The sequence below is a fragment of the Dermacentor silvarum genome, chromosome 5 (assembly GCF_013339745.2).
Source record: "Dermacentor silvarum isolate Dsil-2018 chromosome 5, BIME_Dsil_1.4, whole genome shotgun sequence".
NCBI classification, from domain to species: Eukaryota; Metazoa; Arthropoda; class Arachnida; order Ixodida; family Ixodidae; genus Dermacentor; species Dermacentor silvarum.
In genome coordinates, this window is record NC_051158.1 from 158,458,016 (window position 1) to 158,471,264 (window position 13,249).

The 13,249-nt window shown below is 50.3% G+C and overlaps 11 non-coding genes across 11 annotated transcripts; all 11 read right to left on the reverse strand.

Moving 5' to 3' along the window:
• Positions 1 to 1,833: 1,833 nt before the first annotated feature.
• Trnai-aau (transfer RNA isoleucine (anticodon AAU)) lies at positions 1,834 to 1,907 on the reverse strand. Its single transcript has one exon. It is a non-coding gene; the product is annotated as a tRNA-Ile (tRNA).
• Positions 1,908 to 11,008: 9,101 nt separating this feature from the next.
• Trnai-aau (transfer RNA isoleucine (anticodon AAU)) lies at positions 11,009 to 11,082 on the reverse strand. Its single transcript has one exon. It is a non-coding gene; the product is annotated as a tRNA-Ile (tRNA).
• Positions 11,083 to 11,242: 160 nt separating this feature from the next.
• On the reverse strand, positions 11,243 to 11,316 carry Trnai-aau (transfer RNA isoleucine (anticodon AAU)). Its single transcript has one exon. It is a non-coding gene; the product is annotated as a tRNA-Ile (tRNA).
• Positions 11,317 to 11,475: 159 nt separating this feature from the next.
• Positions 11,476 to 11,549, reverse strand: Trnai-aau (transfer RNA isoleucine (anticodon AAU)). Its single transcript has one exon. It is a non-coding gene; the product is annotated as a tRNA-Ile (tRNA).
• A 160-nt stretch (positions 11,550 to 11,709) lies between these two features.
• Trnai-aau (transfer RNA isoleucine (anticodon AAU)) lies at positions 11,710 to 11,783 on the reverse strand. The gene has a single exon. It is a non-coding gene; the product is annotated as a tRNA-Ile (tRNA).
• Positions 11,784 to 11,942: 159 nt separating this feature from the next.
• Positions 11,943 to 12,016, reverse strand: Trnai-aau (transfer RNA isoleucine (anticodon AAU)). Its single transcript has one exon. It is a non-coding gene; the product is annotated as a tRNA-Ile (tRNA).
• A 160-nt stretch (positions 12,017 to 12,176) lies between these two features.
• Positions 12,177 to 12,250, reverse strand: Trnai-aau (transfer RNA isoleucine (anticodon AAU)). Its single transcript has one exon. It is a non-coding gene; the product is annotated as a tRNA-Ile (tRNA).
• A 159-nt stretch (positions 12,251 to 12,409) lies between these two features.
• On the reverse strand, positions 12,410 to 12,483 carry Trnai-aau (transfer RNA isoleucine (anticodon AAU)). The gene has a single exon. It is a non-coding gene; the product is annotated as a tRNA-Ile (tRNA).
• Positions 12,484 to 12,643: 160 nt separating this feature from the next.
• Positions 12,644 to 12,717, reverse strand: Trnai-aau (transfer RNA isoleucine (anticodon AAU)). The gene has a single exon. It is a non-coding gene; the product is annotated as a tRNA-Ile (tRNA).
• A 160-nt stretch (positions 12,718 to 12,877) lies between these two features.
• Trnai-aau (transfer RNA isoleucine (anticodon AAU)) lies at positions 12,878 to 12,951 on the reverse strand. The gene has a single exon. It is a non-coding gene; the product is annotated as a tRNA-Ile (tRNA).
• Positions 12,952 to 13,109: 158 nt separating this feature from the next.
• On the reverse strand, positions 13,110 to 13,183 carry Trnai-aau (transfer RNA isoleucine (anticodon AAU)). Its single transcript has one exon. It is a non-coding gene; the product is annotated as a tRNA-Ile (tRNA).
• Between the last annotated feature and the right edge of the window lie 66 nt (positions 13,184 to 13,249).

The following is a 13,249-nucleotide window of genomic DNA, read 5'->3' on the forward strand; positions in this document are numbered from 1 at the left end:
ACAAACAAAATCGCAAACAACTATTCTTCCCGATTGACATGAAAATACACTTTCAACTACAAGGTCGGGTGACTTCTTAATAAACAGGATGCATCCAGCTGACGTCCCTACCGCGTCGCTCACCACCGCATAATATCTGGTCGTGAAACGCCTCACCATGGTCCCGGTCTCCTCCTCCCCGTCTACCTTGGTCTCCTGGACAGCTAGAACGTCTATGTCTTGGTCAGTGGCCAACCGTAGGACTTGAATCTGCCTACGCCTAGCCGCCAGCCCTCTAACGTTTAGAGTTGCAATACTGAGTGACGGATTAGGAGCCATGATGAACTAGAGAATGAGGTAGGCCCGGAGCATGGTGCTTACCCCTCACGACCAGCCGTCGGCTAGCCGTCTCCGGGACCGCCCGATTTCTCGTCGTTGTTTGTCTGCTGGGCTTTGTCCCCATGCTTTCTGTCGGACGGAACGTTCGGCTTTGGTTTGAAGCTCGACCGCCTCCCAAGAGGCGATTTCGCCGGCGGCCCATCACTGGAGCTGGTTGCCGCGTTGTCCTTGTCCTCGGCCTCATCACGGGGACGCTTGAAGGTGGCTCCGAGACTAGCAGCCCGGTCACCGTCGTTAGCGGCCTCGCCCTGTTGCATCGCTGCATCGTCGTCGTCCCCTTCGTCTTCACTTGCGCCTTCCTTTGCATGGACAGCTTCCGCGTCGACCCGTGCCGGCGCAGTCACTTGCTCCGTAGTTTCATTTCCCTTGGCGTCAACGCCCTACGGTAGCGACCCGGCACCTGTCGCTGGGTGCACAAGGTCTCCGGCTCCCTTAGCAGCGTCTTCGGTCTCGACCACATCCATGACGAGTTCTGCTGCCTCTTGACTCGCGGCTGGGCCTGTCGCGGTAGCGTAGGTCTTGACGCATTCGGTGTCAATGTGCCCGTAACGTCGGCACCGGGAGCAGCGTGGCACCTTACACTCCCGCCGCACGTGCCCAGTGCCTTGGCAGCGGAGGCACTGCATCGGCCGACCGGGTACCACCACCAAGGCCAACTCTCCGGCAACACGTATCTGGTGAGGAATATCTTCCACTTTCAGGCAGCTCTTCAGCTTGAGAAGAACAGTCCTCGTGAAGGAACATTTGTCTGCGACCCCTTGGACACGCCACTTCTCTCGACTCACCTCTTCTACCTTGCCGAAGGCCGCCAATGCAGTCCGGACGTCTTCCTCGGCCACACCGTGCAGCAGCCAGTGAAGTCTGAGCTTCACCTGCTGATCCTGAGGGTCGACCATCACACATCGCCGCCCTTTCACCTGAAGTTCGTTCAAGGCCAGTGGGCGCTTCGTTGCAGCTGCGTCACTGAGGGTCACCGCCCACACATGATTAACTTGGTAGGCCCCGAGGCACACAATTTGCGGCAGCAGGCTCGTAGGCGTTAGGGCATCCCTAAAATCTTCGACCTTGTAAGGCCTCGCTCTTACATCACCATGCAGAAACACGGTGTTATTCACTATTCGTCCTTTTGACAGTTGAGGCAAAATAAACTGGTATTCCACTTCTTAGTCGTTGCTCTACCTGTTTCCGCGGCCAAAAGTAACCGCAGTCGCTGCCCTTGAAGAGGCCATGATCCCACGAACCGTCACGCTCGGTGGCCCGAAGCAGAACGACTGACAGAGCTAGCAGGCCGGGCGAGGAGAACGGCTGCCTCAACTAAACGAGAACGATGAGTCACTTTATGTGCGCGTGGACGGTCACGGCGAAATCTGAGAGATCGGTCTATGCATACAAAAAGGAAAAAAAAAGAGAACAATAAGCATGGGAGCCAGTGGAGTGCGCGCAAAAAGAAACACGTGGCCTGCGCAGGGATCGAACCTACGACCTTCGCGTTATTAGCACGACGCTCTAACCGACTGAGCTAGCACGCCCTTTTTTTTCTTTATTGCCGGTTTTTCAACAACAAAACACGTAGCACACATCACAAATGAGACGTCAAAACAAGGTTACAATAAAGGTTGTTATTGTAATGCACATAATGCCGTCAGTCGCGTGGTGACCGGTGATGTCATGTAAAATTCCTTTAGTGTCGCCAAGGGTTCCACGCTGGCAATCCAGGGGGAAGCCCATTCTTTTGTTTTTCTACTTCTATTAAACAAGCCATGCTCTCTCGAAAGTACAGCCTTGCCGGTCATCTATCTGGTTCACAGTAGAAGCCAGCCATTCGTGAGCGCCATATACTGTGCAGGCCAGTCAACATAATCAGATGAAAAGGTACTCCTTCTTCGTTGTCTATTGCAAGGTACCTGATGCCGTGCGTATCTAGCGGGAATTCCTTTTTCATTGTCCGCTGCAACACATCCCCCCCAAAAAACCCCTCCCAACAATGAAGAAAAACGTGATCGATTGTTTCCGATTGTTTGCAAATAAAACAGTGAGAACCCCATGGCATGTAAAACTCACGCTCCTCAAGGAAAGTTCTTACTGGAAGCGTCCCGGTATGCAGTTTGAAAAAGAAAGATTTCGCACTTGGCGCTACTTGCATTCTTTTAACTCTTTTCAGGACATTCTGACCCTGGCCTGCACTGTATATGGCTCTGTACAAGGGAATTGGCAACGCTATGTCACGTATGTCTTTATACAATTTTCTCTTTGTAACAGAATACAAATAATCATTAGAAAACCGAACGCATAAAAATCGCACACTTGATACTACTTCCCGAAAGTAACCCTGCACCGTACCCGACATGACATGGGTGCTAATAACATAGTCGGGTAACAGCGCCCTAATCTTGCCTGGCACACCGTTTGCAGGAATGAGTCGCTTACCTCGCGAAAAAAGAAAAACCGGTTCACTAACTGTTTGAGAAAGAAATGTGCCATTCCAAGTCCCCCCACACTTTACTCTTCTGAACAAATTTGTGCGACTGCACCTTTCCCAGGTAGATCCCCACACAAAGATCGCAAAAACCCTATGCAATTTCTGCACATTTACCCTAGAACAGTACGTAAATTCAATCACATACCATAATTTAGCCACAAAAACATGTTACATACGGTAGCCCTCGCAAACATGGAGAGATAATTAGCCCTCCAAGCATTCGCCTTTTCACGTAAGAGGTCTGCTCGTTGCTGCCAGTAGTCATTATTTTTTTTTGTAGGACTGAAGTGGCACACCGAGGTACTTCACAGGCGTCCTCTGCCACACGACGTTGGCAAAATGTCCGGGGTCGACGGCCACACTCCGTGCCAAAATCCCAGGCACTTTCCCCAGTTTACCCGTCTTCCTGTAACGTCGCTGAAAACTTTGACAGCTCTAATGGACTCTTCGATGCTTTCATAATCGATACAACACACTGCAACATCATCTGCATATGCGAGCAATTTCACCTCTGACGATTGTAAACGAAAACCGGTAATAGAATTATTTTCAAGTATTAACTTTACCATTTATGCAGACGATGTGACAATATGGAACGCTGAAGGAAGTATAGGACAGGCGGAAAGCCGACTTCAGGAGAGCATTTATAAGGTAGAGTCCATTTTAGAAGACATGGGACTGAAATGCTCTGCTGAGAAGCCTGAACTCCTAGTACTCAGTAACAGGAAAAGGGGTAGAAAACCGAGGGGATATGTTCCCGAGGAAGAACCCAGGTTAGTACTAACCACGAAGGCAGGCAAAACTATTAAGCAAGTCGAATCCATTAGTCTTAGGGTTATTCCTGGAGGCAAACGGGGCAAACGGAAAAAGCAATACAAAACATCCCAAGCAAGACTGAGGAGGTAATAAGACTGCTAAGGAGAATCACTAATAGACACAGAGGGTTGGGAGAGGAGAGCGCCATGAGACTGGTCCATGCTTTCGCCTTGTGTCACTTCTCATATGTAGCAGGGATGCTTAGATAGACACAGACAGAACTAAAGAAGTTGAACAGATTCATTAAAAGGCTGGTCAAAACAACAGTGGGATTGCCGGTTAGCACACCGGATGACAAATTAATGAAACTAGGGCTCCACAACACAATAGACGAAATAATTGAAGCTCAGCAAATTGCCCACAGAGAGAGGCTTTCCGAAACAAGGTCAGGTAGAGCAATACTCGAAGAGCTAAGGTGGTACCCAAGCGAATCAGAAAATTCAGAAGACACAGCAGAAGTAAAATATAGCGTAAGAAAGATCATCAAGACGACTCCTTTTCCCAGAAATAATCACCCGGTGCACAACCTGGAAAGAAGAAAGGCAAGGGCCAAAGCTCTCCTGCAGGAGATAGAACAGGACAGAGAACATGCGGCTTTTGTAGATGCTGCATGGGTCAGAGGAAAGAAAGCCTTTACGGCAGTAGTAGTAGATGCAGATGGACTCACTCGGGATGCCATTACAATCATGACTAAAGAAGCGACCGTGGCAGAACAAGTAGCGATAGCATTGGCTTTAAGGAATAATAAGTGGACGCGAATTTACAGTGACTCTAAGATGACTATTAGACATTTTACCAAAGGCTTTGTAACCAAAATATCTGCCCAGCGGATCGGTGAGATGGACAGCCAAGAGATCGAAATCCGCTGGTTTCCTGCACACATGGGGTCTGTCGATCCATCTCAGAGGAATTTGAACGAGGTGGCTACCGCAGCTGCACGAGGACTTACTATCCGTGCACTACGCGACCAGGACCCCAATAATATGCTGGAGGAGAACAGGGACCGATTACTTACATATAATGGAGTCACGAAGCATTATTACATGAACAGAAGGGAATTCCCAGTGCCACATGCTAAGCTCAATAGAGCTCAAGCGGTGACTCTGAGATTGTTACAGACAAGAACTTATCCTAGTCCAAACTTTATTAACAAGCTATATCCAGAAAGAGAGGTACCAATCGATTGCGAGAAGTGTAATGGCAGCATTACTTTGGATCATATGCTTTGGCAACGTCCTGTGGCTTTCACAGACTGCGACAAGGAAAGAGAATGGTGGCGGCGAGTGCTTCACAGTGGAGTGCTTTTAGATCAAGTACAGGCCGTCCAGAAGGCCCATGACACGGCGGTAAGGTTAAACCTTACTGTCCCGACGGTACAGGCGAGGCTTTTCTTTTATTTTATTTTTTCATGCCTCACCATAACTTTTGTCCCGACGTGGGAGCCGCCTGCGTCATCCTAAGGGTTGATCTTCAGGACCTGAATAAAGTTTATCATACCATACCATACTGACAAACATAACGTTTCCATATAAATGCAGAAAAGAAGTGGACTTATGGGGCAGCCCTGGCGCACGGAACGCTGGATTTTGATGGGGGCCCCCAATGCTTTGTTAATAATTAGTCTGCTAGAGCAATTCCGATATGCCAGAGCTACACCATCCATGATGATGCACCCGACATTAATGTGTTCTAATATGGTAAACAAAATAACATGCGCTCCACAATCAAATGCCTTCTCCAGGTCCAACTGGAGTACGGCCACACAAGCTTCCAGGGAATCGCAACACTCTAGAACGGACCGCATCTTGTGAACATTCGTAGCTATAGTGCGACCCTTAATTCCGCATGTTTGGTGTGGACCGACTATGTCTTTAATAACTGTCTGAAGTCTAGCAGCTAGAACTTTCATTAAAACCTTGTAGTCCACATTTGTGAGTGCTATTGGTCTATATGATGTTACTTGCTTCAGCTTGTCCTCATCCTCTGACTTCGGAACCAGCACCGCGTGGGATTCACTGAAAGACGGTGGTAATACCTTACCATCGTACGCTTCGTTAAAAACTGCTGCGAGTACTTCTGACAATTCCTTTTTAAACCGCTTGTACCACGCAGCGCAAAGCACATCAGGGCCAGGCGATTTGCCGGGATTCAAGTTATCAATCGCGCGTTCCACTTCAAAATCAGTTATCGGCGCTTCTCATGCAGCTTTCGTTTCATCACTCAGTTGAGGCATGCTTGCTAAAAAATTCGTTTTAAAGCGTTCCAGGTCTACCTGCCTATGTGCAAATAGATCCTCATAGTGCTGAAAGAACACATGTGCTATGCTATCGGTACCTGTAACTTCGTGACCGCCCGCTTTGGTCACGTCAATCTGATTGCGCCGTGCGTGCGCCTTTTCCAGTCCAATTGCGCCCTTTTCGTGGGTGTCTCCCCCAAAGCAAAGGACTCGGCTCTAGCACGAACAATCGCGCCGCGATAACGTTCCTCGTCATGCAGTTCAAGTTGCTGTTTGACATATTGTATATCACTTTTGAATGCTCCCGGCTCTTGGCACTCCAGTTCTGTCAACTTTTCCAAAGTTGTTCTTAGTTATTTTTCTTTCTTTTTAGAGGCGAAGCTCCTTAAGGCGGCACCCGTTCGTCCCTCGTCGTAGTAGTAGTGTGTAACCAGTCTGAGAAAAATGAGAAAAAAAATTCCGAAGTTGTGTCCGTAGCGCGGAATCGAACCAGGGACCCCTCGCTTCCGAGCGCGCGGCGTTAGCCCACTACGCCACGAAGCACACATAGACACAAGCACCACGATGGCAATAAATACCCAACATTAACGAAAGGCCGCGTTTCTAGCGCGTTTCTAACGCGTTTGTGCTAGCGCGTTACGGCCCGTGTAAGAAGCTGGTGTAAGACGCTGTGGCCTCTCCGCCTTACCTTCAACGCGTTTCGAACGCGCTGCCCAAGGCGGTGGCAAGTGAAGTTCAAGTCGAGGAGCGTTTATGAATACGGGGGGTATACTCTCTCAGCAGTCATGTGATGGCGTAGGCAAACGCGGTGCACGTTCCGGCATGTGTAAATGGCTGCGTAAGACGCTGTGGCCGCTCCCCCTTACTAGAGAGTACTGCACGTCTCTAACGCGTTTGTGCTAGCGTCCCCTTAAGCGGGAGATCCGATGATTCCCTCCAGAGCTTCGCCCACACATCATCATTCACCCCGTGGATATGCTGCGATTTTTTTGCTTCATAATTTAGTGTGACGGTACGATCGATGGGTTTTATTTTAATCCGTTGTTTAAACTCTTCCCATCGTTCTGAAACTTTACCCTCACCGTTCAGAAGAGATTCTGCGATGCACTCCAACACTTCTGCTACGAAACTTTCATCAGTGGTTAGTTTCAATTCATTTTCCACAGTTCCCAAGAGAAGCCACAGCCTTTTGTCTTTCTTCCTATGTCACATTTAACTAGACAATGATCATTGAAGGAAATAGGACAGAGATTGTAACTGTTGCACATCGGTATTACTAGAAGCGACACGTAAATGAGATCTAAACGCGCATGGCTGTTTCCCTGAAAGTGCGTGAAACGCACATCTCGCGTCCCCATCATGTAGTCAGCCACGTCCTCCAATTCCCATTCAGTAATTATCTCGACCAAAATGTCCCGAACTTTATCGCTCTTTAGGCCTCGATTTGACCTATCTCTGGCATTGAGAACACAATTAAAATCACCTAACAGTACCCTATGCTTATCAGAAGACATGTGCTCCTTTAACTTTGAAAAAAAAATGCGACCGATCTTCTGGCACATTTGGCGCATAAATGCACACCACACGCCATTCAAGCCCACTCAATACAAAATCGCACGAAACTAACCGGCCGGATGAACATGAAAAAATACCTTGCACCGCGAGACCCGATTTCTTAATAAACAATACGCAACCCGCCGACGCCCCTATGGCGTGGCTCACTATCGCGTAATACCGCGACGTAAACCGCTGCACCATGCTCCGTGTCTCCTCGACACCATCCACTTTTGTCTCTTGCACTGCTAACACGTCAAGGTCATGGTCCACCAGGAGCCTGCACACTTGGCTCTGCTTTCGCTTGGCGGCCAGACCTCGAACGTTTAGCGTCGCCAATCTAAGCGTCGGGTTGGTAGCCATGGCTGTCTAGTGAAATGAGATTGGGCCCGGAGCATGGTGGTTACCCTTAGCGTCTAGCGCTCCGCTAGACGCCCCCAGGCCCACCCGGAGGACTGGTGCCACTGGAGAGCGGTGGTGGCTTGTTGTCAGTCTTTTTTTCCGCCGTATCAATGTTGGGACGTGGCTTGTAGCTGCTGCGCCTGCCCACAGGTGTCATCGAAGGCGGCCCGTCCTCGCTACTTCCTTGGTTCGCTGCCTTGCTGCCTGCAAGCTGTTCAAGAGGACGTTTGACAGAGGCTCCGACGTTGCTGCCCGTTGCGTCGTTCTTTTCCGACGGGTCTTCCACTGTCTGCATTGGCACACATGCATCCACTGAGTTGCTTGTGCTTTCTTCCTTAGTCTTCCCTGCTGTATCTTCTGCCCCTCCCTCGGTAGCCTTGCTATCCACTGGTGCCACCGCCTCGACAGCCGGTGCAAGCGAACCGTCTGCCGCACTTGGGATTGCCTGGTCTCCTGCCCCTTTTGCCGCGTCCTCGGCCTCGGCGAAATCCATCACCAACTGCGCGGCGTCGTCACCCTCGGCCGGCCCGGTCGCAGAAGCGTACGTGCGTATGCACTGGTATTCCGAGTGACCAAACCTGCCGCATTGCGAGCACCGAGGGACCTTGCACTCCCGACGTATATGACCACAGCCATGGCAGCGTAAGCGCTGCATTGGGCGGCCAGGCACGACAACAAGCGCCAGTTCACCAGCGACTCTGATTTGGTGTGGGATGTCTTCCAGCTTCACGCCGCTCTTGAGCTTGAGCAACACGGAGCGGGTAGTCGTCCCCTTGTCGCTGATTCCTTGTACCCGCCATCGCTCTCGGGTGACCTGAACGACCTTTCCAAAGGCCGCCAGCGCCGTTATCACATCTTCATCAGCCACACCGTTTATTAGCCAATGAAGACGCAGCCGTACCTGCTGGTCTTGGGGGTCAACTACGATGCAGCGCCGGCCCTTTACCTTGAGCTCCTTGACGTCCAGCAGCCGTTTCGTGGCGTCGGCGTTGTTCATGGTCACCGCCCAGACGTGGTTGATCTGGTAAGCCCCAAGGGCAAGCACCTCCGGCAGCAGTCCTGTTGGGCCGAGAACGTCCCGAAAATCCTCAGGTCTGTAGGGTCTGGCTCGCACGTCACCGTGCAAAAACACGGTGTTCAGCACCACGCGTCCTTTTGGCAGGGGAGGCAAAATAATCTGACAGCCTGTGTCGTCTTCGCAGTTCACCCTGTTTCCGCGGCCAACTAGGGCCGCTGTCGCCGCTCCATTGGAGCCCATGACTGTGCTGACCGCTCAGCTCGGCTACCGGAAGCAGAATCAGGAGGGTGAATCTTCCTATACCTCCCATTGGTTCTTTTATAGCAGACGCTCAGTCGACGCTAGCGCCAACGCGCGCTTCAGTTAGGCCCTAGCGGATGGATGACGGTACTACGGTGGCGGAAAAAAAGCAAAAAAGAAAGAAAAGCGGCGCGATTTTTTTTACCCTCCCCTTTCGCTATATCACTTTTTTTCTCTCTTTTTTATGATAACGTTGTTCCGCTTTTTTCTCCTTTCCCTCTTGACTTTTCTATGCCTCCTCGCAAGCCTCGCCTCACCCTCCCCTCATGCCATGCGCAATGCTCTTTTTTTTTATTTCTTTAGCTGTCCGCGGCGCGCTTTTCTTTTCTTTTTTTTTTTTTTTTTTGTCGCGGGCGTTATCAGACGCGCCGCCGGACCGAACCGCGCGCTCCGCGCTCCTCTCTTGTCCGGCCGTGCCATTCGTGCATTCGTGCTGCGTGCTTGTGCGCAGTTGATTCTTTTTGCGTTTTCATGCACGCAGTCCCGTTCATTATTAGTATCAAGCAAGCATGTGCCCAAATTATATTTAAACAATAATTGCACTTACAACATTATAGTTCTTTGGATTCACTTTATTGTGTTCGTTTGCGAAAACCAGAATTGGAGCAGACAGTGCAACACACTATATAATGCACCAAAACGTGGATGGTGTTTCATGTACGCACATGTAAAAAACATTTATTGTAATTGATCGAATAGCCAATGCGCAGAATAGCTTCTCATGGCCTGCTTCTCGCTCGGTCCATAAAATCCACCTCCGTGAAGTGCACCGAGCATTATCTGCGGTTGTTGACTTGTATCTGGGCAAAGCCATTAGGTCCATCCTTCCAGCGTAGGTTAACAACGCTTCCATCCTGAAGAACGGTGAAGATAATAAATTATAACATCGCAGTTGAATCATACAAACCAGAACTCGTTTCGCATCGCGGCAGAGTGCTAGTTGTGACATGTCAACCTTAATTCTCAGAAATGCATTTTTAAACGATTGCGGCCAATTAGATAGAAATAAGTGCAACGCGCACACCTACACACGTGTTCCTTGCGATAGGCACAGGTGGTACTATATTTATCAGGAGCTTTATGTTCGCTGCTTGTTGGCATAACGATTTACTGCATCGTTGTGGTGTTTTCAAATCAGCCAACTGCTGCCTCACCACCTGACAGCCATGTGCGGCTGCGCACAATTACTATCACAAATAAAAACCGGGAAGTAAACAGAACGGTGCTCACCTGTTGTCTTTAGGGATGCGGTACAATTTCAAGTCGCATGGCTCACTTCGTCTTCATGTGTTCGTACACCACTGAACCACACACGAGCAGCGACAGCTGCGAGACATGGCGAAAAAAAAAGCCGACAAACGTGCAACGGTAGGTTACCACAGGGACCACACTGCTAGCACCGGAGGCGAAAAACTGACCGTATAATGCCAGAAAAAAATTTCTGCCGTTTTGGCCGTTATCAGCACGGCCGACGACGAGCGCGGGCCGCGCCGCCGATAGTTGAAGGCGAGAGAGAGACGACAAAGGTGAGAGAGGGTTGACAAGAAAAAAAAAAAGGTAAAGCGATTTTAGTTCCGCATCCATCTCATGGATGGCGCTGCAATTCGCGTGGACAAAAAACCAGCGGAGTTTCCGGGGCCTGCAGAATGACTGAGCTAGCAGGCCGGGCGAGGACAACGGCTGCCTCAATTAAACGACAACTATGAGTCACTTTATGTGCGCGTGGACGGTCACGGCGAAATATGAGAGCGGTCTATGCATTCAAAAAGGGAAAAAAAAGATAATAAGCATGGGAGCCATTGGAGCGCGCACAAAAAGAAACGCGTGGCCTGCGCAGGGATCGAACCTACGACCTTCGCGTTATTAGCACGACGCTCTAACCGACTGAGCTAGCAGGCCGGGCGAGGACAACGGCTGCCTCAATTAAACGACAACGATGAGTCACTTTATGTGCGCGTGGACGGTCACGGCGAAATATGAGAGCGGTCTATGCATTCAAAAAGGGAAAAAAAAGATAATAAGCATGGGAGCCATTGGAGCGCGCACAAAAAGAAACGCGTGGCCTGCGCAGGGATCGAACCTACGACCTTCGCGTTATTAGCACGACGCTCTAACCGACTGAGCTAGCAGGCCGGGCGAGGACAACGGCTGCCTCAATTAAACGACAACGATGAGTCACTTTATGTGCGCATGAACGGTCACGGCGAAATATGAGAGTGGTCCATGCATTCAAAAAGAAAAAAAAAGATAATAAGCATGGGAGCCATTGGAGCGCGCACCAAAAGAAACGCGTGGCCTGCGCAGGGATCGAACCTACGACCTTCGCGTTATTAGCACGACGCTCTAACCGACTGAGCTAGCAGGCCGGGCGAGGACAACGGCTGCCTCAATTAAAAGACAACTATGAGTCACTTTATGTGCGCGTGAACGGTCACGGCGAAATATGAGAGTGGTCCATGCATTGAAAAAGGGAAAAAAAAGATAATATGCATGGGAGCCATTTGAGCGCGCACAAAAATAAACGCGTGGCCTGCGCAGGGATCGAACCTACGACCTTCGCGTTATTAGCACGACGCTCTAACCGACTGAGCTAGCAGGCCGGGCGAGGACAACGGCTGCCTCAATTAAACGACAACGATGAGTCACTTTATGTGCGCGTGAACGGTCACGGCGAAATATGAGAGTGGTCTATGCATTCAAAAAGGGAAAAAAAGGTAATAAGCATGGGACCCATTGGAGCGCGCACAAAAAGAAACGCGTGGCCTGCGCAGGGATCGAACCTACGACCTTCGCGTTATTAGCACGACGCTCTAACCGACTGAGCTAGCAGGCCGGGCGAGGACAACGGCTGCCTCAATTAAACGACAACGATGAGTCACTTTATGTGCGCGTGAACGGTCACGGCGAAATATGAGAGCGGTCTATGCATTCAAAAAGGGAAAAAAAAGATAATAAGCATGGGAGCCATTGGAGCGCGCACAAAAAGAACCGCGTGGCCTGCGCAGGGATCGAACCTACGACCTTCGCGTTATTAGCACGACGCTCTAACCGACTGAGCTAGCAGGCCGGGCGAGGACAACGGCTGCCTCAATTAAACGACAACGATGAGTCACTTTATGTGCGCGTGAACGGTCACGGCGAAATATGAGAGCGGTCTATGCATTCAAAAAGGGAAAAAAAGATAATAAGCATGGGAGCCATTGGAGCGCGCACAAAAAGAACCGCGTGGCCTGCGCAGGGATCGAACCTACGACCTTCGCGTTATTAGCACGACGCTCTAAACGACTGAGCTAGCAGGCCGGGCGAGGACAACGGCTGCCTCAATTAAACGACAACGATGAGTCACTTTAGGTGCGCGTGGACGGTCACGGCGAAATATGAGAGTGGTCCATGCATTGAAAAAGGGAAAAAAAAGATAATATGCATGGGAGCCATTGGAGCGCGCACAAAAAGAAACGCGTGGCCTGCGCAGGGATCGAACCTACGACCTTCGCGTTATTAGCACGACGCTCTAACCGACTGAGCTAGCAGGCCGGGCGAGGACAACGGCTGCCTCAATTAAACGACAACGATGAGTCACTTTATGTGCGCGTGAACGGTCACGGCGAAATATGAGAGCGGTCTATGCATTCAAAAAGGGAAAAAAAAGATAATAAGCATGGGAGCCATTGGAGCGCGCACAAAAAGAAACGCGTGGCCTGCGCAGGGATCGAACCTACGACCTTCGCGTTATTAGCACGACGCTCTAAACGACTGAGCTAGCAGGCCGGGCGAGGACAACGGCTGCCTCAATTAAACGACAACGATGAGTCACTTTAGGTGCGCGTGGACGGTCACGGCGAAATATGAGAGATCGGTCTATGCATTCAAAAAGGAAAAAAAAGATAAGCATGGGAGCCATTGGAGCGCGCACAAAAAGAAAGGCGTGGCCTGCGCAGGGATCGAACCTACGACCTTCGCGTTATTAGCACGACGCTCTAACCGACTGAGCTAGCAGGCCGGGCGAGGACGACGGCTGCCTCAATTAAACGACAACGATGAGTCACTTTAGGTGCGCGTGGACGGT